Source organism: Bos javanicus, chromosome 28 (genome assembly GCF_032452875.1).
Source record: "Bos javanicus breed banteng chromosome 28, ARS-OSU_banteng_1.0, whole genome shotgun sequence".
Lineage (NCBI taxonomy): Eukaryota > Metazoa > Chordata > Mammalia > Artiodactyla > Bovidae > Bos > Bos javanicus.
This window is the reverse complement of record NC_083895.1, coordinates 20573766-20599583: the sequence shown is the minus strand read 5'-3', so window position 1 is coordinate 20599583 and position 25818 is coordinate 20573766. Positions and strand designations below refer to the sequence as shown.

The following is a 25818-nucleotide window of genomic DNA, read 5'->3' as shown; positions in this document are numbered from 1 at the left end:
TTTTAAAACTGACAATAGGGAAAGAAGTTTTAAAATTATTAACATTGAATTGAAAAAATGCTTTTCTCTCATCATGTTTAAGGTAAATTTTCTTTCATAAGAAATCAAAATTTCAGGCATAAGCCAACTGCATGCCATAATTGAATAAAATTCACTTCAAATTTATATGTAACAATGTACATTTCTTTAACAGGCTGTAACTCATATATTTGCTTAAACAATTGAAAACTTTATAAAATCTTGTATTTAAGATATTACTTTTTAATATCCTTGCATTAAAATGAACATGATGACTTTTTAATATTACTAGAAAGCACCCTATCCCCAGTTGTAAAGATATATTTCTTGTGTGATTTTATTATATGCTTAATAATAGTACCTGTGAGCTCAGATTTCTTTTGAATAAAATTGATTGGAAACAATATCTACCCTAAAGCATCTTTAATGTCATTATAGATGGGTAGGAGTAAATTAAGCGGTATTTAGGCACCAAAGTCTTTAATTTCATTGCATTCGAGTAGGAGTTAGACATTATGAGGTCCAATTAAAAAAGTCGCTAATGTTTTTACATCTGAGTAGGAGTAAATTAAACAAAATCACTCCTGAGCTGCTAATATCATTTTAATTGAATGTCATTCAGTTTCTAACTGCTGTTACAACACCACTGATAATGAGCTATTTCTAAAAGCATCTGAGACTCCAGGGCTGTGGCTGCTGAAAATAAAGTTACAGGTTAGGAGATGACAGGGTGAGCACTGGAATGTGGAAAAAGAAGCTAGCAACGTGATGAGCGAGGTGACATCCTGTTTGGTGACATGACCTTCAGGTATTAAAACTACTGGATCAAAGAACCTGAGAACCTGCTGGCTGCAAGTTGGGTTGTCATTCCTGGGGGACCAGCATTGGAAAACTACATCTTCCTTGATGATAAGATTTGTAGACTCTGAAAGCTAAAGCACTAATCCCATTTATTTAGCCACTATGAATTATTCATAGAGTTTGATTCAAAGGAGAATTTGAAGTTGAAACAATAGTCAAGAAAGACATTCCAAAAAAAATAGTAACTTTAAGGCAGTCAAAGAAATGCAAGCCTTAAATAAAGTTTCTTCTCTACTTGAGGTTATTATCTGAGACTATGAAAGACTTTAACAGTCAGAAAAGGGAAAATTTTTAAAGGAAATTCAGTTTGGTGAATAAGCCATTTAGCATTATTACTATTATTATCTACATTAAAGTTTATAATGTGTTGACTGGGGAATTAAAAGATTTATGAATGAAAAAAAAAGATTAATGAAAACTGCTATTAATCTTTTATAAAATTTTAAAAGTATCAAAGAATGGTTACATACATTGTATTTTTACATACATTTATACACTTAAACATGCATTTATATATATGTGGCTCAGATCATGAACTCCTTATTGCCAAATTCAGACTGAAATTGAAGAAAGTAGGGAAAACCACTAGACCATTCAGGTATGACCTAAATCAAATCCCTTATGATTATACAGTGGAAGTGAGAAATAGATTTAAGGGCCTAGATCTGATAGATACAGTGCCTGATGAACTATGGAATGAGGTTCATGACATTGTACAGGAGACAGGGATCAAGACCATCCCCATGGAAAAGAAATGCAAAAAAGCAAAATGGCTGTCTGGGGAGGCCTTACAAATAGCTGTGAAAAGAAGAGAAGCAAAAAGCAAAGGGGAAAAGGAAAGATATAAGCATCTGAATGCAGAGTTCCAAAGAATAGCAAGGAGAGATAAGAAAGCCTTCATCAGAGATCAATGCAAAGAAATAGAGGAAAACAATAGAATGGGAAAGACTAGAGATCTCTTCAAGAAAATTCGAGATACCAAGGGAACATTTCATGCAAAGATGGGCTCGATAAAGGACAGAAATGGTATGGACCTAACAGAAGTAGAAGATATTAAGAGGTGGCAAGAATACACAGAAGAACTGTACAAAAAAGATCTTCACGACCCAGATAATCACGATGGTGTGATCACTCACCTAGAGCCAGACATCCTGGAATGTGAAGTCAAGTGGGCCTTGGAAAGCATCACTATGAACAAAGCTAGTGGAGGTGATGGAATTCCAGTTGAGCTATTTCAAATCCTGAAAGATGATGCTGTGAAAGTGCTGCACTCAATATGCCAGCAAATTTGGAAAACTCAGCAGTGGCCACAGGACTGGAAAAGGTCAGTTTTCATTCCAATCCCAAAGAAAGGCAATGCCAAAAAATGCTCAAACTACCACACAATTGCACTCATCTCACACGCTAGTGAAGTAATGCTCAAAATTCTCCAAGCCAGGCTTCAGCAATATGTGAACCGTGAACTTCCTGATGTTCAAGCTGGTTTTAGAAAAGGCAGAGGAACCAGAGATCAAATTGTCAACATCTGCTGGATCATGGAAAAAGCAAGAGAGTTCCAGAAAAAGCAAGAGAGTTCCAGAAAAACATCTATTTCTCCTTTATTGACTATGCCAAAGCCTTTGACTGTGTGCATCACAATAAACTGTGGACAATTCTGAAAGAGATGGGAATACCAGACCATCTGACCTGCCTCTTGAGAAACCTATATGCAGGTCAGGAAGCAACAGTCAGAACTGGACACGGAACAACAGACTGGTTCCAAATAGGAAAAGGAATACGCCAAGGCTATATATTGTCACCCTGCTTATTTAACTTATATGCAGAGTACATCATGAGAAACACTGGGCTGGAAGAAGCACAAGCTGGAATCAAGATTGCCAGGAGAAATATCAGTCACCTCAGATATGCAGATGACACCACCCTTATGGCAGAAAGTGAAGAGGAACTAAAAAGCCTCTTGATGAAAGTAAAAGAGGAGAGTGAAAAAGTTGGCTTAAAGCTCAACATTCAGAAAACTAAGATCATGGCATCCGGTCCCATCACTTCATGGGAAACAGATGGGGAAACAGTGGAAACAGTGTCAGACTTAATTTTTCTGGGCTCCAAAATCACTGTAGATCGTGACTGCAGCCATGAAATTAAAAGACGCTTACTCCTTGGCAGGAAAGTTATTACCAACCTAGATAGCATATTCAAAAGCAGAGACAAGATGAGGAATTCACACTCTTTCTCACTTCTCTACACTCCTCTTCCTAATATATAAAAGAGGTTTTTTTTATTAATTAACTTATTTTAATTGGAGGCTGCATACCAATGGCTGATTCATGTCAATGCATGACAAAAACCACTACAATATTGTAAAGTAAAAGAGTTTTCTTAATCCATATTTGGTGTTTGATTTTTGTAACAATGTAAATAATACATGTAGTATAGTAATTTTGCATTCTCTTTTTAAGTACGATTTTACTATTTCTGGAATGAAATACGGCCTTTAAAATACATGCTTAGTTTTCTAAGCATCTCTTATTAGTTACTTTAATAATAATTATCCATTCTTACTCTCTTTCACAGTAGCAAAATTAGCAGAGTTTTAAGCTGGTGATATTGCTGCTGATATTAGAAATAAAGTCTGGATTTTCCAGCTTCCCTTACTGAGAGACCATATGCTTCATTCTGACCAGTAGGCTGTAAATGGACATGCTATGCAACATTTGACTTTTGCTTAAGAAACAATTTGTATGTGTTCTTTGTCCCTTTTTGGAAACTTCCTTCATTCAATTACCTAAAACAAGAATGCCAATTTAAACTAGGAGGATGAGCCCCTACCAAGGGATACCAAGAGTGGAGGGCCATTGAGGATAAATACAGAGTAGCTTTTAATATTTCAAGATTTTTCAGTGTGAGGAAAATGTCTATCCTGTGTAATTCCTTCACTTTATTCTTTGCAATTTTTTACTATGAATTCATATAAAATTCAACATTTTAATGTTAAGTCCAGTGGGTTTTAGTATATTTACAAGGTTATGAAGACTCTTCGCTAATGAATTCTGGATCATTTCCATCATCCCCAAATGAAACCCCATGCCTACTAGCAGGCCTTCCCAACCTTCTCTCCCCAATGCCTGGAAAACTCTTAATTTCTTTCTGTCTCTATGGATTGACTGATTCTGCACATTTCATACCAATGGAACCATACAATATTTGCCCTTTTGTGCCTGGATTCTTTCATAGCATAGTGTTTTCAAGATTCATCCATGTTGCATGTATCACTACTTTGTTTCTTTTTATGACTGAGTAGTATTCCATTATATGGATAAATGTGGTCTATGCAGCAGAAGAGATTTGTATTTATTCCCCTTTTTGCTATTATAAATAATTCAGCTATGAACATTGATATATGTGCTTATCTGTGAACATATGTTTCAATTCTCTCAAGTATATACCTAGGAGTGGAATTGCTGGCTTATTTGATAATTTTATGTTTAACTTTTTGAGAATCTTTCAAACTGTTTTTTACAGTAGCTGAACCATTGTATATTCTCATTGCAATGTTTGAGAATTCCACTAATGAATTTTTCATTTCAGGTAGTATAATTTTCCACTCTAGAATTTCTATTTGTTTCCTTTTAAATAATTTCTACCTCTTTATTAATATTCTCCATTATGTTAGGTATCATTCTTATTCTAAAGAACTATCTTTCCTAGAGTTCTTTAAACATGAGTCCCTTTAGCCTTTCACATATACTTAAAATAGCTGATTTAAAGTCTTTGTTTAGTACATCCAATGTTTGAGTTTTCTCAGAGATAATTTCTGATTGCTTTCTTTTTGTTGTTGTTTAGAGTCATATTTCTTTCTCTTTTAAAATATTTATGCATTTAATTTGGCTGCACCGGGTCTTTGTTGCAGCATGTGGGATCTAGTTCCCTGACCAGGGATGGAACCCTGCATTGGCAAAGCAGAGTCTTAGCCACTGTATTACCAGGGAAGTCCCCTAGGGCCATATTTCTTGTTTCTTTGAATGGCTTGTACATATATATATATGTATATATATATACACATACACATATATATAAATCTGTCCTAAAGGAGATCAGTTCTGAGTGTTCATTGGAAGCACTGATGTTAAAGCTGAAACTCCAATACTTTGGCCACCAGATGCGAAGAACTGACCCATTTGAAAAGACCCTAATGTTGGGAAAGATTGAAGGCAGGAGTCAAAGGGGACGACAGAGGATGAGATGGTTGGATGGCATCACTGACTCAATGGACATGAGTTTGGGTAAACTCTGGGAGCTGGTGATAGACAGGGAGGCCTGGCATGCTGCAGTCCATATGGTCGCAAAGAGTCAGACATGACTGAGCGACTGAACTGAACTGATATATATATATACACAGACACACACATATGTTAATGAAAACTACAAATTGAATAATTTCCAGAGTGGTAACTCTGGAAATCATCTTCTGCTTCCCTTTCGAGATCTTTTGCTGCTGCTTATAGTTGTTTGTTTTAAGCCAACTTTTTTACTCTCCACTTTCACTTTCATCAAGAGGCTTTTGAGTTCCTCTTCACTTTCTGCCATAAGGGTGGTGTCATCTGCATATCTGAGGTGATTGATATTTCTCCCGGCATCTGGATTCCAGCTTGTGTTTCTTCCAGTCTAGCGTTTCTCATGATGTAGTCTGCATATAAGTTAAATAAACAAGGTGACAATATACAGCCTTGACGTACTCCTTTTCCTATTTGGAACCAGTCTGTTGTTCCATGTCCACTTCTAACTGTTGCTTCCTGACCTGCATACAAATTTCTCAAGAGGCAGATCAGGTGGTCTGGTATTCCCATCTCTTTCAGAATTGTCCACAGTTTATTGTGATCCACACAGTCAAAGGCTTTGACATAGTCAATAAAGCAGAAATAGATGTTTTTCTGGAACTCTCTTGCTTTTTCCATGATCCAGCAGATGTTGGCAATTTGATATCTGGTTCCTCTGCCATTTCTAAAACCAGCTTGAACATCAGGAAGTTCACGGTTCACATATTGCTGAAGCCTGGCTTGGAGAATTTTGAGCATTACTTTACTAGCGTGTGAGATGAGTGCAATTGTACTTAATGGGAAATAGATGAGGAAACAGTGGAAACAGTGTCAGACTTTATTTTTCTGGGTTCCAAAATCACTGCAGATGATGACTGCAGCCATGAAATTAAAAGATGCTTACTCCTTGGAAGGAAAGTTATGACCAACCTAGATAGCATATTCAAAAGCAGAGATATTACTTTGCCAACAAAGGTTCATCTAGTCAAGGCTATGGTTTTTCCTGTGGTCATGTATGGATGTGAGAGTTGGACTGTGAAGAAGGCTGAGCGCCGAAGAATTGATGCTTTTGAACTGCGGTGTTGGAGAAGACTCTTGAGAGTTTCTTGGACTGCAAGGAGATCCAACCAGTCCATTCTGAAGGAGATCAGCCCTGGGATTTCTTTGGAAGGAATGATGCTAAAGCTGAAACTCCAGTACTTTGGCCACCTCATGTGAAGAGTTGACTCATTGGAAAAGACTGTGATGCTGGGAGGGATTGAGGGCAAGAGGAGAAGGGGACGACAGAGGATGAGATGGCTGGATGGCATCACTGACTCAATGGATGTGAGTCTCAGTGAACTCCAGGAGTTGGTGATGGACAGGGAGGCCTGGCGTGCTGCGATTCATGGGGTCGCAAAGAGTCGGACACGACTGAGTCACTGATCTGATCTGATCTGATCTGATAGTTGTTTGTTTAGTGACTTTACCAAACCAATTTTATAAAGTCTATATTCTTTGCCATGTGAAGTCCCTGTAATGTTTGTTCCATTAGATTGAAAGTGAAGTGAAAGTGTCCAACTCTGCGATGTCCATGGACTGTAGCCCACCAGCCTCGTCTATGGAATTTTCCAGGCAAGAAAACTGGAGTGGGTAGCCATTTCCTTCTCTGAGGGATCCTTCCTGACCCATGGATCGAACCAGGGTCTCTTGCATTGCAGGCAGATTCTTTACTGTCTGAGCCATCAGGGAAGCCCTCCATTAGATTAGCGATCGGTTAACAATTAGAGTTTTTCTTAAATGTTTGCTGCTACTGCTGCTAAGTCGCTTCAGTCATGTCTGACTCTGTGCGACCCCATAGACAGCAGCCCACCAGGCTCCCCCGTCCCTGGGATTCTCCAGGCAAGAGCACTGGAGTGGGTTGCCAACTGCCCTCTCTTAAATGCTTAGAATTGAAGATTCTCTCAGTCCTCACAAGGGCTCAGTGTATGTGTGTTATGGCATGCCTTCAGCATTCAGCCAGGTAATTTACAACTCTGCCTTAGCCTTTACTCCCTCTTTGTCTATAGGCTTGAGCTCAGCCAGAGGTAAGAGCTTAGGGCCTTCTCTGGTCTTTTCCTGAGCATGTGGATAACCCTATTATTCTAGATTTATAGAATAGTCTACATTTATAGAATATTCTATATTTATAACCCTATTATTCTAGATTTCCAGAAGTATTCTGGAGCTTTTCAAAGGTCTTAAGAAAATCTCATTCCCAGGCCTTTACTCCTAAGATTTTTGGGCAATCTACTGTTTGTGCTGTTATTCACTGGCTCAGGTAGCAATAACTTAAACACTTGTCGATAAATGTTTTAGACAAATGCCCCCTGAGTAGCAGCTTTAGCACTGAGTTTCCAATCAGGCAAAATGAAGCTAAGCCTTTTAAGTGAGTCTCCCAGGGAGCCACCAGACAGATCAGACCAAGGACAATTCTTCGTAAGTGAAGACTGTTTGCTGCTTCTGTTCATGGGAATATGGGCTATTATTTTCAAGGCTACTACTGAGTTAGGGAGTGGTGTGTGGATTTAGGGTGAGTTAAAACACCACAGGGTATTCTTTGGTGGTCCAGAGTTTAAAATTCAGTGATTTCACTACCGTGGGCCCAGGTTCAATCCTTGGTCAGGGAACTAAGATCTTCCAAGCTGAGTGGCATAGACAAAAAAATTTTTTTTTTAACTTAAAAAATTATTATGCCACAAAGCTTACTGTGATTGCCAAGACACATTTGTTTTTCTTGAAAATCAGAAGGTTCCCCCATGCCTCCTCCCAGTCAATTCCTCTCCTCCTTCCACCCAGAAGTAATTGCTGCTCTGACTTATAAAACCAGAAGTTAATTTTGCCTATTCTAAAAATTCACATAACTGGTATCATATCAGGTACATTTTAAAACTTAAGCATTTTATTTTAAGATTCACAAGCAGTTCTACAAAATAATAACAGTGATCTTGTTCTGATAAAACATGGTCCACTGGAGAAGGGAATGGAAAACCACTTCAGTATTCTTGCCTTGAGAACCCCATGAACAACATGATAAGGCAAAAAGATATGACACTGAAAGATGAACACTCCAGGTTGGTAGTTGCCTAATATGCTACTGGAGATAAGTGGAGAAATAGCTCCAGAAGAATGAAGAGAAGGAGCCAAAGTGAAAACAATGCCCAGCTGTGGATGTGACTGGAGATGGAAATAAAGTCTGGTGCTGTAAAAAAACAATATTGCATAGGAACCTGGAATGTTAGGTCCATAAAACAAAGTAAATTGGAAGTGGCCAAACAGGAAATGGCATGAGTGAACATTGACATTTCAGGAATCAGTAAACTAAAATGGACCTGAATGGGAGAATTTCATTGAGATGACCATTATATCTACTACTATGGGCATCCCTTAGAAGAAATGGAGTAGACCTCATAGTCAACAAAAGAGTCCGAAATGCAGTACTTGGGTGCAATCTCAAAAACAACAGAATGATCTCTGTTCAATTCCCAAGGTAAATCATTCAACACCACAGTAATGCAAGCCTATGCCCCAACCACTAATGCCAAAGAAGCTAAAGTTGAATGGTTCTATGAAGACCTACAAGACCTTCTAGAACTAATACCAAAAAAAGATGTCCTTTTCATCATAGAAGACAGGAATGCAAAAGTAGGAAGTCAAGAGATACCAGGAGTAACAGGCAAGTTTGGCCTTGGAGTACAAAATGAAGCAGGGCAAAGGCTAGCAGAGTTTTGCCAAGAGAATGAACTGGTCATAGGAAACATCCTCTTCCAACAACACAAGAGATGACTCTACACATGGACATCGCCAGATGGTCAATACCGAAATCAGATTGATTTTATTCTTTGCAGCCAAAGATAGAGAAGCTCTATACAGTCAGCAAAAACAAGACCAGGAGCTGACTGTGGCTCAGATCATGAAATCCTTATTGCAAAATTCAGGTTTAAATTGAACAAAGTAGGAAAACCACTAGACCATTCAGGTATGACCTAAATCATATCCTTTATGATTATACAGTGGAAGCGACAAATAGATACAAGGGATTAGATCTGATAGTGTCTGAAGAACTATGGATGGAGGTTCGTGACATTGTACAGGAGACAGGGATCAAGACCATCCCCAAGAAAAAGAAATGCAAAAGGGCAAAATAGTTTTCTGAGGATAACTGAGAAAAGAAGAGAAATAAAAGGCAAAGGAGAAACAAAAGATATACCCATCTGCCTGAAGAGTTCTAAAGAATAGCAAGGAAAGATAAAAAGGCTTTCTTAGTTATCAATGCAAAGAAATAGAGGAAAACAATAGAATGGGAAAGACTAGAGACCTCTTCAAGAAAATTAGAGATACCAAGGGAACATTTCATGACCTCATCAAGAAAATTAGAGATACCAAGGGAACATTTCATGCAAAGATGGGCACAATAAAGGACAGAAATGGTATGGACCTAACAGAAGCAAGAAGATATTAAGAAGAGGTGGAAAAAATACATAAAAGAACTGTACAAAAAAAGATCTCATTGACCCAGATAACCATGATGGTGTGATCACTCACCTAGAGCCAGACATCCAGGAGTCTGAAGTCAAGTGGGCCTTAGGAAGCATCACTACAAACAAACCTAGTGGAGGTGATGGAACTCTAGCTGAGCTATTTCAAATCTTAAAAGATGATGTTGTTAAAGTTCTGCACTCACTCATATGCCAGCAAATTTGGAAAACTCAGCAGTGGCCACAGGACTGGAAAAGGTCAGTTTTCATTCCAATCCCAAAGAAAGGCAACACCAAAGAATGTTCAAACTACCACACAATTGCACTCATCCCACATGCTACCAAGCTAATGCTCAAAATTCTCCAAGGTAGGCTTCAACAATGCGTGAACCGAGAACTCCACATGTTCAAGCTGGATTTAGAAAAGGCAGAGGAGCCAGAGATCAAATTGCCAAATCTGTTGGATCATCGAAGAAACAAGAGAGTTCCAGAAAAACATCTGCTTTATTGCCTGTGCCAAAGCCTTTGACTATGTGGATCACATCAGACTGTGGAGAATTCTTCCAGAGATGGGAATACCAGACCACCTGACCTGCCTCCTGAGAAATCTGTATGCAGGTCAAGAAGCAACAGTTAGAACTGGACCATGGAACAACAGACTGGTTCCAAAAAAGGAAAGGAGTACGTCAAGGTTGTATATTGTCACCCTGCTTATTTAACTTATATGCAGAGTGAAAGTGAGTGTGAAAGTTGCTCAGTCATGTCCGACTCTTTGCGACCCCATGGACTATAGAGTCCATGGAATTCTCTAGACCAGAATACTGGAGTGGGTAGCGTTTCCCTTTTATGCAACATCTTGTAAAACTATAGTATAACAGTTTATACTATTTATACTATACTAGTTTATAGTTACACTATAATATCACAAAAAAGATAATGACATGGATCTAGTCAAGATATAAAACATTGCTATAACCATAGGAATCTCTCATGTTGTCTTTTTATAGGCACATCCACCTCCCTTCTGCCCCTTCCCCATTTTGAACCTCTGAAAACAACTTTTTTCTCCATCACTATAATTTTGTCATTTCAAGAATGTTGTATAAAATGAAAACACACTTAATGTAACCTTTCAGGGTTGACTATTTTATTTACAAAGGATAATTCTCTGGGGATTCATTCAGAATGGTGTGTACATCAATTGCTTATTCTTTCAAATTGGATGTACCACCTTTTTTTTTTTTTTTGGACATTTCAAAATTGAGATATAGGAATTCCTGGCACTCCAGTTGCTAGGATTTTGCACTTTCATTGCCAAGGCTGCAGGTTTGATCCCTGGTCAGGGAACTAAGATTCTGACTTTTAATGTTGTTGCTGATACTAATCTGAGTCCTGATTTCTTTAACTTAAAAGACCTTTTCTTTATTAATGAAGTTTGAAATTTTATAATGTTACGTTTTTAGTCTTTTATCATTTATTCCTATTGAGGGTTTTTTTTGGTCTTTTTTCTGATCAATTTTTATAAGCTCTATTTGTACAAAGGATATGAACTCTTTCCCACATATATTGCCATTGTTTTCACCAAGATATTCCTTGTCTCTAGAGGTTTTTCATCTGTTTGCCATATAGATCCTTTAAGTTTTTATGTAACTACATTTCTCAGTTGTTTATTATATGCATTTCTCTTTTCCTTATGAATGACTCCAAGGTCTGAATTTACACAAATATTTTAATATTTTTCTATTTTCATTGTTTAATTTTTGAGTATGGCTTCCCTGGTGGCTCAGAGGGTAAAGTGCCTGCCTCCAATGCCGGAGACCCAGATTTGATCCCTGGTGGGAAAGATCCCCTGGAGAAGGAAATGACAACCCACTCCAGTATTCTTGCCTGGAGAATCCCAAGAATGGAGAAGCCTGGCAGGCGACAGTCCATGGGGTCACAAAAAGTCTGACACGACTGAGCAGCTTCACTTTATAACTTCAGCTTGCTTGGAATTTATTTTGGTATATGAAAGATATATCGCCATAATTTTGTTGTTGTTGTTGATTCCCTCCAGATGGATAACTAGCAAAATTTATTGACCAAATTATTTCCCTAAAGAAACTTGTCTCTTATTTTATTAAAAATAAACGTTCTTTCCCCCCATTGATTTAATGTTTCTCCTGCATGATATATTTAGTGCTTATTTACTTTGACCTATTTTATTCTTTTCTATTTTGACATCTAAACATAATATTTAGTAATTACAATTAAAAATATTTAGTTTACTTCTTTTCAAAACTTGTTCTCATCTGCTTATTCTTCTAGACACTTTCTATTTTTCTTGTCAGGCATAAAACTATCCTGTTGGGATTTTTATTGGATTTGCATAGCAATTATAATTAACAACTTCATAATATTTAACTTTCTCATCCAGGAATATGGGCTTCCCTGCTGGTTCAGATGGTAAAGAATCCACCTGCAATGCAGGAGACCAGTTTCGATCCCTGGGTCAGGAAAATCCCCTGGAGAAGGGAATGGCTACCCACTCCAGTATTCTTGCTCAGAGAACTTCCATGGACAGAAGAACCTGGAAGGCTACAGTTGATGGGGTCGCAAAGAGTCAAACATGACTGAGAGAGTAACACACACACATCCGGGAATATGCCACATTTTTTCATTAAAGCTTATTTCATTAATAGCCTTCAGCAAGGTACTTTTCTTCACATTGTACACAAATATTTTCATTAAAACATTTTTAAGCAACTGATTTCCTATTTGGGAAAAATAAATTAGGTCATTACCTCACATTATATATCCCTAATAAATTTCAAATAAATTAAACAGCTGTGTGTAGAAATAAAATGATAAAAACTATTAGCAAAATATTAAAGCAAATATTTATCCGAACCTAGAATAGGCAAAGATTTTCTAAACCTATAAGTAATGCAGTAACATGCAAAGGAAGCATCTATAACTTGAATTAAATACAAATTTAAAACTTTTGAATATCATTAAAAATTGATGACAAATGAAATCCTGTGGAAAAATATTGGTACATATATAAAGAACAAGTGACAAATGGGACCTAACTAAACTTAAAAGCTTCTGCCCGGCAAAGGAAACCATAAATAAAGCATAAAGACAAACAACAGAATGGGAGAAAATACTTAAAAAGTGACCAACAGGGCATTAATCTCCAAAATATACAAACAGCTCATTCAGCTCTAAAAAAAGAAAAAGAACCCAATTAAAAAAATAAGCTGAAGATCTAACTAGACATTTCTCCAAAGAAAACATATAGATGGCTAAAAAGCATATAAAAGATGCTCAACATCACTAATTATTAGACAAATGCAAATCAATACTACAATGAGGCACCACCTCACACCGGTTGGAATGGTCATGATCAAAAAGCCTACAAACAATAAATGCCGGAGAGGGTGTGGAGAAAAGAGAACCTTCCTAGACATTGGTGGGAATGTAACTTTTATAACCACTATGGAGAACAGTATGGAGGTTCCTTAAAAAACTAAAAATAGAGCTACCCTGCTGCTGCTGCTGCTAAGTCGCTTCAGTTGTGTCTGACTCTGTGCGACCCCATAGACGGCAGCCCACCAGGCTCCCCCGTCCCCGGGATTCTCCAGGCAAGAACACTGGAGGGGTTGCCATTGCCTTCTCCAATTACCCAACAATCATACTTCTGAGTAAATATCCAGAGAAAACTGTAATCCAAAAGGATACATGCACCCCAGTGTTCACTGCAGCACTATTTACAATAGCCAAGACATGAAAGAAACTTAGATGTCCATCAACAGAGGAATGGATAAAGATGTGGTACATATACACAACGGAATATTACTCAGCCATAAAAAGAATGAAATAATGCCATTTGCAGCAACACAGATGGACCTAAAGATTAATATACTAAGTGAAGTCAGAGAAAGACAAATACCATATGACATCACTTATATGCAGAATCTAATTTTAAAATAGATATGAACAAGTCTTATAGACTTGTTTATAAGACAGAAACAGACTTACAGATATCCAAAACAAACTTTTGATTACCAAAGTGGAAACCTGGGGAGGGGTTGTTGTTGTTTAGTCTCTAAGTTGTGTCCTACTCTTTGCAACCCTATGGGTTGTAGGCCACAGGGCTCCTCTGTCCATGGGATTTCCCAGGCAAGAACATTGGATTGGGTTACCATTTCCTTCTCCAAGGGGATCTTCCCTACTCAGGGACTGAACCCAAGTCTACTGCATTGATTCTTTACAACTGGCCCCCCGGTGTGGGGAGGCATAAATCAGGAATTTAGGATGAACACAGACACTTTATACAAGATAGGTAACTAACAAGGACCTACTTGTATAGCATAGGAAATAGTACTCAGTATTCCGTGATAACCTATATGAGAAAAGAATCTAAAGAAAAATGAATATTTGTATATATATATAACTGAATCACTTTACTGTACATCTGAAACTAACACAACACTGTAAATCAACTTTATTCCAGTAAAATTTAAATATAAAAATAAAAAGAAATGTATTTCTTCAAAATGGAAAAAAAGAAAGGAACAAATGACAAATATCCTTTGGTAGATCAGGTTATTGTTCCCAGTTCCTCTCTGTGCTTTGTTCTCAGTTACACCCTTTCTGTAATAGGATTACACGATATTCATTTTGCCCTGTATTTGGCTGATCCTCCAAGTAGTGGAGTAATTTCCTGGCTCTACTGGTATAAGTAGGGCCACCTGGATTCACCACCTGACTTGCTCTGGCTGATGGCAGGTTAGCAGACATGAAAAAAATAGAGGCTTTTCATAGACTTGCATGGTTTGGTCTGACCTCATGCTTTGGCCATCTGTCTTGGGCATAAGCATGTTCTGAGACTACACTGGTCTGAGGAAAGATACGGAACACACCTGTACCCATGTAAGCCTGAAGCAGAGCCTCCCCAGCCAATCTGTGGGCCCACATAAGAGAAATGGGTGCTTGTAGTTTAATCCCCTAGGTTTTCAGTTGTTTAGAACGTTACAATGGAAACACAGTCATCAATAAAGACTTTCACAAATCAATCAAGGAAATACTCAAAACCTCAACTGAAAATGAGGGAAAAACAAGAAGTAGGGTAATCTCCCTCTTGCTCTCTTTCTCTAGTGCTCTCTCACACTCGTATTTGCTTTCTCAGACACAAAATACAAAAATGCCAATAAACACATGCAAAAGTATTCAATCATACTAAAAACATTCAGATTAAAATATCAACAATATGCTCCTCAATTTCTCAACTTCCTATTGAAGTACTCTAGGTGGAACTATTGTTTTCTCTTTCCTGAGGAAACAGATCAGCTGGTCTTCCCTGACTCAACTCTCCATATCTCAATAAGAGGGTACTTTTCAAAATTCAAATTCAATCATGCCAACCCCATGCCAAGCTCCCCAGTTATCTCTTGGCCCTTATCTCTAACCACTTTCACAGTACTCCATTTTCTTCAGTGCATGTATCTGTCTGTTTGTAATTATTTTAAATTTGTATAATTATTTATTCAATATCTATCTCTTATATCAAATTACATACTCCAAGAACCAGAGACTGGATCTGTTTTTGCTTGCCAGTTATACTTAGATAGACACTTGATAAATATTTGCCTAATTAATTGATGAACATTATTACTTTATAATTAATTGAGAATGATGAAACAAAGTTAACACCCAGTGTTGACAAATCTATATTAAAACAAGCACTCTTCAAAAATGCTGCTAGCAATTTAATATTAGTATTATTCTTCTGGAGGGAAGTTTTATAACATATACCAGGTTTATAGTTTCTAATACCCTTCGATCCAGTTATTTCACTTCTAGGAGCTTAATCTTTTTAATAATCAAAGAAGCACTCAGGACTATGGATGGTGAAACAATATATTCAGTTCAGTTCAGTTCAGTCGCTCAGTCATGTCCGACTCTTTGCGACCCCATGAACCGCAGCACGCCAGGCCTCCCTGTCCATCACCAACTCCTGGAGTCCACCCAAACCCATGTCCATTGAGTTGGTGATGCCATCCAACCATCTTATCCTCTGTCGTCCCCTTCTCCTCCTGCCCTCAATCTTTCTCAGCATCAGGGTCTTTTCAAATGAGTCAGCTCTTCGCATCAGATGGCCAAAGTACTGGAGTTTCAGCTTCAAAATCAGTCCTACCAAAGAACACTCAGGACTGATCTCCTTTAGGATAGACTGGTTGAATCTCCTTGCAGTCCAAGGGACTCTCAAGAGTCTTCTCCAACACCACAGTTCAAAAGCATCAATTCTTTGGTGCTCAGCTTTCTTTATAGTCCAACTCTCATATCCATACATGACCACTGGAAAAACCATAGCCTTAACTAGACGGACCTTTGTTGACAAACTAATGTCTCTGTTTTTCAATATACTATCTAGGTTGATGATAACTTTCCTTCCAAGGAGTAAGCGTCTTTTAATGTCATGGCTGCAATCACCATCTGTAGTGATTTTGGAGCCCAGAGAAATAAAGTCAGCCACTGTTTCCCCATCTATTTCCCATGAAGTGATGGGACTGGATGACATGATCTTGTTTCATGATGCCATGAAACAATATATATTATCCCCAAATTAAGAGAAACCTAAAGTTTATCAATAAATGATTAAATTATGGTGTTACCACCTGATGAAAGATTATGTATTCATGGAAAATTGTTCATAATACTGTTTAGTGCAACCAAAAAGGAAAATAGAAAATAAAGTATTTACAAGTATGTATACTAGGCAAACCCCTTCGTGACTGTGGTGGGCTGAGAAGTGACTTGGATCCGCCCCTGAGCCGCCATTTGATTTGGGCCAAGGCATATGCAGAGTACATCATGAGAAACGCTGGACTGGAAGAAACACAAACTGGAATCAAGATTGCCAGGAGAAATATCAATCACCTCAGATATGCAGATGACACCACCCTTATGGCAGAAAGTGAAGAGGAACTCAAAGGCCTCTTGATGAAAGTGAAAGTGGAGAGTGAAAAAGTTGGCTTAAAGCTCAACATTCAGAAAACGAAGATCATGGCATCCGGTCCCATCACTTCATGGGAAATAGATGGGGAAACAGTGAAAACAGTGTCAGACTTTATTTTTCTGGGTTCCAAAATCACTGAAGATGGTGACTGCAGCCATGAAATTAAAAGATGCTTACTCCTTGGAAGGAAAGTTATGACCAACCTAGATAGCATATTCAAAAGCAGAGACATTACTTTGCCAACAAAGGTTCGTCTAGTCAAGGCTATGGTTTTTCCTGTGGTCATGTATGGATGTGAGAGTTGGACTGTGAAGAAGGCTGAGGGCCGAAGAATTGATGCTTTTGAACTGTGGTGTTGGAGAAGACTCTTGAGAGTCCCTTGGACTGCAAGGAGACCCAACCAGTCCATTCTAAAGGAGATTAGCCCTGGGATTTCTTTGGAAGGAATGATGCTAAAGCTGAAACTCCAGTACTTTGGCCACCTCATGCCAAGAATTGACTCATTGGAAAAGACTCTGATGCTGGGAGGGATTGGGGGCAGGAGGAGAAGGGGACGACAGAGGATGAGATGGCTGGATGGTATCACTGACTTGATGGACGTGAGTCTCAGTGAACTCCGGGAGTTGGTGATGGACAGGGAGGCCTGGCATGCTGCGATTCATGGGGTCGCATAGAATCGGACACGACTGAGTCACTGATCTGATCTGATCTGATCTGACAGGCTTGGCGGCTGCAACGGACATGCTAAGCGCGACCGAGAGGAGCCACCCCACGTCCAAGGTCAGGAGCAGAAGCCGGGAGGACCAGACTGCAACAGCAGAGGAACAGGCGAGAGGAGCTACCCCGCATCCGAGGTCAGGGGGGGTGGCCGAGAGGAGGTACCCTGCATCCGAGGTCAGGGGTGGCGGCTGGGAGGAGATATCCCACGCTCCTAAGCCCGAGGCCAGGGGCAGCTGGCAGGAGGAGATACCCCACATCCCAAGCCCGAGGCCAAGGGCAGCAGCCGGGAGGAGCAACCCCATGCCCGAGGCCAGGGCCGGTGGCCGGGAGGACCAACCCCACGTCCAAGGAGCCGTGGCTGCCCGGTGCAGGAGGGCCTAGAGGCGCTATCCCACATTGAAAGTCAGGAAGGGCGGCAGTGAGGAGATACCCCTCGTCCAAGGTAAGGAGCAATGGCTGCGCTTTGCTGGAGCAGCCGTGAAGAGATACCCCACACCCAAGGTCAGAGAAACCCAAGTAAGACGGTAGGTGTTGCAAGAGGGCATCAGAGGGGAAACACACTGAAACCATACTCACAGAAAGCTAGTCAATCTGATCACACTAGGCCCACAGTCTTGTCTAACTCAATGAAACTAAGCCATGCCCGCGGGGCAACCCAAGACGGGCCGGTCATGGCGGAGAGATCTGACAGAATGTGGTCCGGGCGGAGAGATCTGACAGAATGTGGTCCACTGGAGAAGGGAATGGCAAACCACTTCAGTATTCTTGCCTTGAGAACCCCATGAACAGTATGAAAAGGCAAAATGATAGGATACTGAAAGAGAAACTCCCTAGGTCAGTAGGTGCCCAATATGCTACTGGAGATCAGTGGAGAAATAACCCCAGAAAGAATGAAGGGATGGAGCCAAAGCAAAAAGAATACCTAGCTGTGGATGTGACTGGTGATAGAAGCAAGGTCTGATGCTGTAAAGAGCAATATTGCATAGGAACCTGGAATGTCAGGTCCATGAATCAAGGTAAATTAGAAGCAGTCAAACAAGAGATGGCAAGAGTAAATGTCAACATTCTAGGAATCAGCGAACTGAAATGGACTGGAATGGTGAATTTAACTCAGATGACCATTATATCTACTACAGCGGGCAGGAATCCCTCAGAAGAAATGGAGTGGCCATCATGGTCAACAAAAGAGTCCGAAATGCAGTTCTTGGATGCAATCTCAAAAACGACAGAATGATCTGTTTGTTTCCAAGGCAAACCATTCAATATCACAGTAATCCAAGTCTATGCCCCAACCAGTAATGCTGAAGAAGCTGAAATTGAACGGTTCTATGAAGACCTACAAGACCTTTTAGAACTAACACCCAAAAAAGATGTCCTTTTCATTATAGGGGACTGGAATGCAAAAGTAGGAAGTCAAGAAACACCTGGAGTAACAGGAAAATTTGGCCTTGGAATACGGAATGAAGCAGGGCAAAGACTAATAGAGTTTTGCCAAGAAAATGCACTGGTCATAGCAAACACCCTCTTCCAACAACACAAGAGAAGACTCTATACATGGACATCACCAGATGGTCAACACTGAAATCAGATTGATTATATTCTTTGCAGCCAAGATGGAGAAGGTCTATACAGTCAGCAAAAACAAGACCAGGAGCTGACTGTGGCTCAGACCATGAACTCCTTATTGCCAAATTCAGACTGAAATTGAAGAAAGTAGGGAAAACCACTAGACCATTCAGGTACGACCTAAATCAAATCACTTCTGATTATACAGTGGAAGTGAGAAATAGATTTAAGGGCCTAGATCTGATAGATAGAGTGCCTGATGAATTATGGACTGAGGTTCGTGACATTGTACAGGAGACAGGGATCAAGACCATCCCCATGGAAAAGAAATGCAAAAAAGCAAAATGGCTGTCTGGGGAGGCCTTACAAATAGCTGTGAAAAGAAGAGAAGCAAAAAGCAAAGGAGAAAAGGAAAGATATAAGCATCTGAATGCAGAGTTCCAAAGAATAGCAAGAAGAGGTAAGAAAGCCTTCTTCAGTGATCAATGCAAAGAAATAGAGGAAAACAACAGAATGGGAAAGACTAGGGATCTCTTCAAGAAAATCAGAGATACCAAAGGAACACTTCATGCAAAGATGGGCTCGATAAAGGACAGAAATGGTATGGACCTAACACAAGCAGAAGATACTAAGAAGAGGTGGCAAGAATACACAGAACTGTACAAAAAAGATCTTCACGACCCAGATAATCAAGATGGTGTGATCACTCACCTAGAGCCAGACATCCTGGAATGTGAAGTCAAGTGGGCCTTGGAAAGCATCACTATGAACAAAGCTAGTGGAGGTGATGGAATTCCAGTTGAGCTATTCTAAATCCTGAAAGATGATGCTGTGAAAGTGCTGCACTCAATATGCCAGCAAATTTGGAAAACTCAGCAGTGGCCACAGGACTGGAAAAGGTCAGTTTTCATTCCAATCCCAAAGAAAGGCAATGCCAAAGAATGCTCAAACTACCTCACAATTGCACTTATCTCACACGCTAGTGAAGTAATGCTCAAAATTCTCCAAGCCAGACTTCAGCAGTATGTGAACCGTGAACTTCCTGATGTTCAAGCTGGTTTTAGAAAAGGCAGAGGAACCAGAGATCAAATTGTCAACATCTGCTGGATCATGGAAAAAGCAAGAGAGTTCCAGAAAAACATCTATTTCTGCTTTATTGACTATGCCAAAGCCTTTGACTGTGTGGATCACAATAAACTGTGGAAAATTCTGAAAGAGATGGGAATACCAGAGCACCTGATCTGCCTCTTGAGAAATCTGTATGCAGGTCAGGAAGCAACAGTTAGAAGTGGACATGGAACAACAGACTGGTTCCAAATAGGAAAAGGAGTTCGTCAAGGCTGTATATTGTCACCCTGTTTATTTAACTTATATGCAGAGTACATCATGAGAAATGCTGGACTGGAAGAAACACAAGCTGGAATCAAGATTGCCAGGAGAAATATCAATCACCTCAGATATGCAGATGACACCACCCTTATGGCAAAAAGTGAAGAGGAACTCAAAGGGCTCTTGATGAAAGTGAAAGTGGAGAGTGAAAAAGTTGGCTTAAAGCTCAACATTCAGAAAACGAAGATCATGGCATCCGGTCCCACCACTTCATGGGAAATAGATGGGGAAACAGTGGAAACAGTGTCAGACTTTATTTTTCTGGGTTCCAAAATCACTGAAGATGGTGACTGCAGCCATGAAATTAAAAGATGCTTACTCCTTGGAAGGAAAGTTATGACCAACCTAGATAGCATATTCAAAAGCAGAGACATTACTTTGCCAACAAAGGTCTGTCTAGTCAAGGCTATGGTTTTTCCTGTGGTCATGTATGGATGTGAGAGTTGGACTGTGAAGAAGGCTGAGGGCCGAAGAATTGATGCTTTTGAACTGTGGTGTTGGAGAAGACTCTTGAGAGTCCCTTGGACTGCAAGGAGATCCAATCAGTCCATCCTGAAGGAGATCAGCCCTGGGATTTCTTTGGAAGGAATGATGCTAAAGCTGAAACTCCAGTACTTTGGCCACCTCATGCGAAGAGTTGACTCATTGGAAAAGACTGTGATGCTGGGAGGGATTGGGGGCAAGAGGAGAAGGGGACGACAGAGGATGAGATGGCTGTATGACATCACTGACTGGATGGACGTGAGTCTCAGTGAACTCCAGGAGTTGGTGATGGACAGGGAGGCCTGGGGTGCTGCAATTCATGGGGTCCCAAAGAGTTGGACACGACTGAGCGACTGATCTGATCTGATCTGATACTAGGCAAAAACAAATCAAATGCATATTTATACATAAAAATCATGAAATTTTAACAAGATTAAATTTAAGGACAAATTTTGCTTTTACTGTATTTATGCTTTATTGATTTACACATTTTCTTTAACAAAAGCCGATAATTTTACTTCCTTGTTAGCTTTTCAATGCTTGCAAGTAGTCTTTTTTCATCATTTTGTTCTTTTCTAGTTGTCTTCAGAAAAATGGGTGGTCCAAATTACATCATTAGAACCCAAAGGTTGAAAAATTCTTATTTGTGTTTTTCAGATACGTAATTTTTCTATTTAAAATCCTGAAACATTATTAATGTTCAATTTTTAAATTTACTCTATTCAGAACAACACTTTTATGTTATAAAGTTACTATAAGACCATTCATTAGATGACAGTTTTGGGTATCTCTCTGTCTTAAGGCTGTATTTGGTCATCTTAATTGTCCTTATTCATTTCTAAATTTTCACTAGTCATTTATAGATGTTTTTATAATGACTAAATCTACCCATTTGAAGTAGCTAAAATAATTAGATAGAATTTTATTTACAAACTTCTGGTCACCCTATTCAGTAGCTGCTGCTGCTGTTAAGTCGCTTCAGTCATGTCTGACTCTGTGCCACCCCATAGATGGCAGCCCACCAGGCTCCTCTATCCACAGGATTCTCCAGGCAAGAATACTGGAGTGGGTTGCCATTTCCTTCTCCCATTCAGTAGCTACACTTATGCATTTTATAATAAAAGCTAGATTTAAAAATTGGCTTAAAAGACTATCAGATATGAAATCATATCCACAGTATATTTACTAATGACAACCGTAACAAAAACCAACATCAACCAGTGAACAAAATAAACCAAAGAATATTGGCAAAACAGAACTTTTCTTTAGGCCAGATTCAGTGATCTTATCATTATTTCTAGTTTGCTGAGTGTTGTTTTTCTTTGTGTGTTTGTCATAGCCTAGCCTACAAACTCCATTCCTGATACTAGATAAGTATAGATTACTATGCACAAGTGCATCAAACACTTTCTGTAGACTATTTTTTTCTTCCAGCCTTAGATGAACCATTAAGTAGATCTCATAACTTTTATTTCTTTAAACAATTTGATCAAACTACTAGGGGATGGCCTATGGACAGCAGCAATCTGTTAGAGGAGGCCGAAAAGTTAACAATCACTGTATGGACTTCATGCCAGGGTTAAGTCTTTAGTAAGTTCTAAGGAAACAGAGGAAATGGCAACCCACTCCAGTATTCTTGCCTGGAGAATGCTACGGACCGAGCAGCCTGGTGGGCTACAGTCCATGGGGTCGCAAAGAGTCGGTCGTGACTGAGAGACACACACAAGAAGGGAACAGAAAGGCTATCCCTCAGAAGGTCGATTCAAGTTCAGGCTATGCTTTTAGACAGCCCAGTGGCTACCATAAAAACCTGTCATATGCTAAATCCTGCCACCCTGCTACCCTTAGAAACAGACCCCTGGGGCATGACTGTATAGAAATCATAGACATGACCTATTCCAGTTGCCCCCAAACTAAGAAGTAAGCCTCTCCCAAACACTAAAGAGGAATGGTTCACAAGTAGGAGCAGTTTTAGGAGAGGGAAAAATCCTGCTGGGACATGCAGTAACCTCCCAGACCCAAGTCACAGAAATAAGAAGCCTATTCCAGGGATTTCTGCCCAAAAGATGGAGCTGATAGGTCTCACCTGAGCCTTAGAGATCAGGACAAGGAAGATCTTACATGTTATGCTGACTGTGGAGAATAAATACATGAAACATGGTTGAAGCATACTGAAGTTCTTAGAAATAGTACAGATTCTAGAAAAGGTGATGGTGATTTATCATGAAAAGTGAAAGTGTGAGTCGCTTAGTTGTATCTGATTCTGTGACCCCATGGACTGTAGTCTGCCAGGTTCCTCTGTCCATAGAATTCTCCGGGCAAGAATACTGGAGTGGGTTGCCATGCCCTTTTCCAGGAGATCTTCCCGACCCAGGGATCGAATACAGGTCTCCCACATTGCAGGCAGATTCTTTACCATTCAAGCCATCAGGGAAGCCTAAGTGATTTACGATAAAGTGACTTATCATAGGAACACTAAAAGGTGAATGCAGAGATAATAAAGGGAAACAAGAAGGTGGACACAACTGTCAAAAGGGTGAGCCTGGAACAGTAACTAGGCAGCTATCCCTTACATCTCGAAGGCCAGATCCATTCAATTATTCCCCAGTCTACACAAAGGAAGACTTAGACAAGGCCTGAAAATGGGGCTTCAAGAGATCTAGGAGGCCATGAAAGCGAAAGTGAAAGTCGCTTAGTCATGTCTGACTCTTTGCGATCCCATGGACTATACAGTCCATGGATTTCTCCAGGCCAGAATACTGGAGTGGGTAGCCATGAGTGGATATTTAATGAACATGGGAAATACTGTCCCCCAGCTTCAGCCTGTCAAGCCATGAGGAAGGCTCATCAAGAAACTCACTGTGGGAGCTGTGACCTACTGATAACTGTTAGGAACCTAAAGGACTTGTTTGAGATATCTATCTTAAAAACATTTCTGTGACAGCATTTACATAAGAGCTGTATTTATTATTATAATGTGTTTATCCTTCTGAACCCAGAGTGTTTACTTACTAAGACATAAAGTGATTTGAGTGCTTTATTGATGAGACTCATATTACCTATATTCTATGACAATTCAAGGATGGTATTCAGAATAAATTTCCAATGTATATGTAAAAAAAAGAAAGAAAGAAACTCACTGTGGGAGGGAAGCCCTATTTAATTGGTTAGTTGAGGTCATGGTAACTCTTGGCATGAAAAGTAAGAACCCCAACATGAGAAACCCCCACATAAGGCCCATTCATACCAAAGGGACATATCCTGAGAGGACTGGCAAATTGATTACACTGTCATACTGAGAGCATGGGAAACTTCAGGTATCTCCTGGTGCTAGTGGACATGTTTCTCAGGTGGATAGAAGCGTTTCCCACTACAACTGAAATGGCAGCTGAAGTGGCTGAAGCATTACTAAAAGAACTAATCCCCAGGTTTGGGCTTGTAGGATCCCTAGAAAGAGATAATGGTCCAGCCTTTGTGTCTCAAGTCACTAAGGGGATAACGAGTGCCCTGGGCATATTCTGGACTTTGTACTCAGTCTGGAGACCCCAATTATTAGGGAAAGTATAGAGATCCAGTCAGACCTTGAAATAAGCCTCTTGTTTAAGGAAACTCTGCATCAGGAAACTCAGGAAAACTGGATTAAGTTGCTTTTGATTGCCCTGCTCCGCATGCAGTTAGCCCCAGGGGGCTAAAGCACCACAAGCAGAGTGCTTTCCGACTCATGTATAGTAGACCCATTCCCCATGCCTGAGAGAAGAGACATTTATCCCCCTCGAAATGAAACAACTCAGTATGCCTCCAGGTGGGAGAAATGATGAAAACTCTGAAGGAATATGCTAACTTTGGGCAATCAGTGTCAACTTGCCCTCCATATCCCTTCCAGCCAGGAGACTGGATGAACCTAGGAACCTGGAAGACCAGCCTACAAGGCCAGCTCACTCCTAAGTGGAGCAGATCCCACTTGGTGATCTGAACCACGCACTCTGCTCTGAAGCTGCAACGGGTTGCCTCATGGGTGCTTCCTACTCAAGTGAAGAGCATCCCAACCTCCTGAGAGACAACCTGGAGCAAGGAACCCCCTTGACTACCCTCTCTTCCCTGAAGCTTCTCTTCTGAAAACTAAAGTGTTGACCAGGGAGATTCAGGCCACAGCAGTGAGCCTCCACATCAGGGCACACTTTCCCCTATGGACAAAAGACCTAGAAACCTGCATTTTTAGGAAAAAAATTGACACATGACCAATATTCTCTGGCTAATATTTGAACCGTGAATCTTAAATCGTCCAGTGTCCTTTGTCTCCAGAAAGTTCGAGAAACAGTGGTCGCTCAGCAATACACTGAGAGCTGAGTCCTGATGATACACACATGTAAAGGCAGCTGGGAGAAGCTCTGCTCCTCTACTTGGCTATGACAACCACCCAAATCTGCAGAAAACAGTTACAAAGACAGACCTGCACCCCCTCAGTGCCCCTCAAGGATGAGGAGCAGAACAAGAGACGGAGGAGGGATTTGTCACTGGTGAAGCTTATGAATAATTCCTGGGGTATAAAAACAGAACCTGGGTAATAAAGTCTAACCTTTTCTTCTTTTCCTTTTTCTTCCTCCAGGTTCACTTGATCGTAGGGTGCCACAAGCAGAGACCTTGCTCCCCAGCGCTTCAGACGGGAGTTCGTAGCGTGAAATGGCGGGGCTGACACTTCAGCTCTGCGGGCACGTAGAGACGCTGCACCCGCACTCAGTTCAAGATGGCGGTGGCAAGTTCACGTGCAGACGGCTCCTGGCACTGAGATCTGGAGCATGAGCAGCACAGCTGCGCCCGACCTGCAAGAGCTCCACCCCCTGCTGCCGCTGAGAATCCAGTAAAACAGTGGCGTTGACAGCCTGTCGAGAGCCTATTCTCTACAGCAGGAGCTTGCATCTCTCCATTCTTTGATTAAAGAATTAAGCTTTTATTTGTTTCTGAAACAAAC

The 25818-nt window shown here is 40.2% G+C and overlaps 1 protein-coding gene across 3 annotated transcripts in view; it reads right to left on the bottom strand.

Annotated features, from left to right (window-relative positions):
- The window catches only part of NRBF2 (nuclear receptor binding factor 2), a 280817-nt gene that overhangs the window by 105383 nt on the left and 149616 nt on the right, over positions 1-25818 (bottom strand). The window contains exon 1 of one of the 3 annotated variants that reach the window (XM_061405099.1): positions 25426-25591. The exons of the other annotated variants lie outside the window; for them this stretch is intronic. The gene's annotated coding sequence lies outside the window, so the exon portion shown is untranslated. Of the gene's footprint in view, positions 1-25425; positions 25592-25818 lie in introns of those variants that run through there. 3 annotated transcript variants of the gene reach the window in all.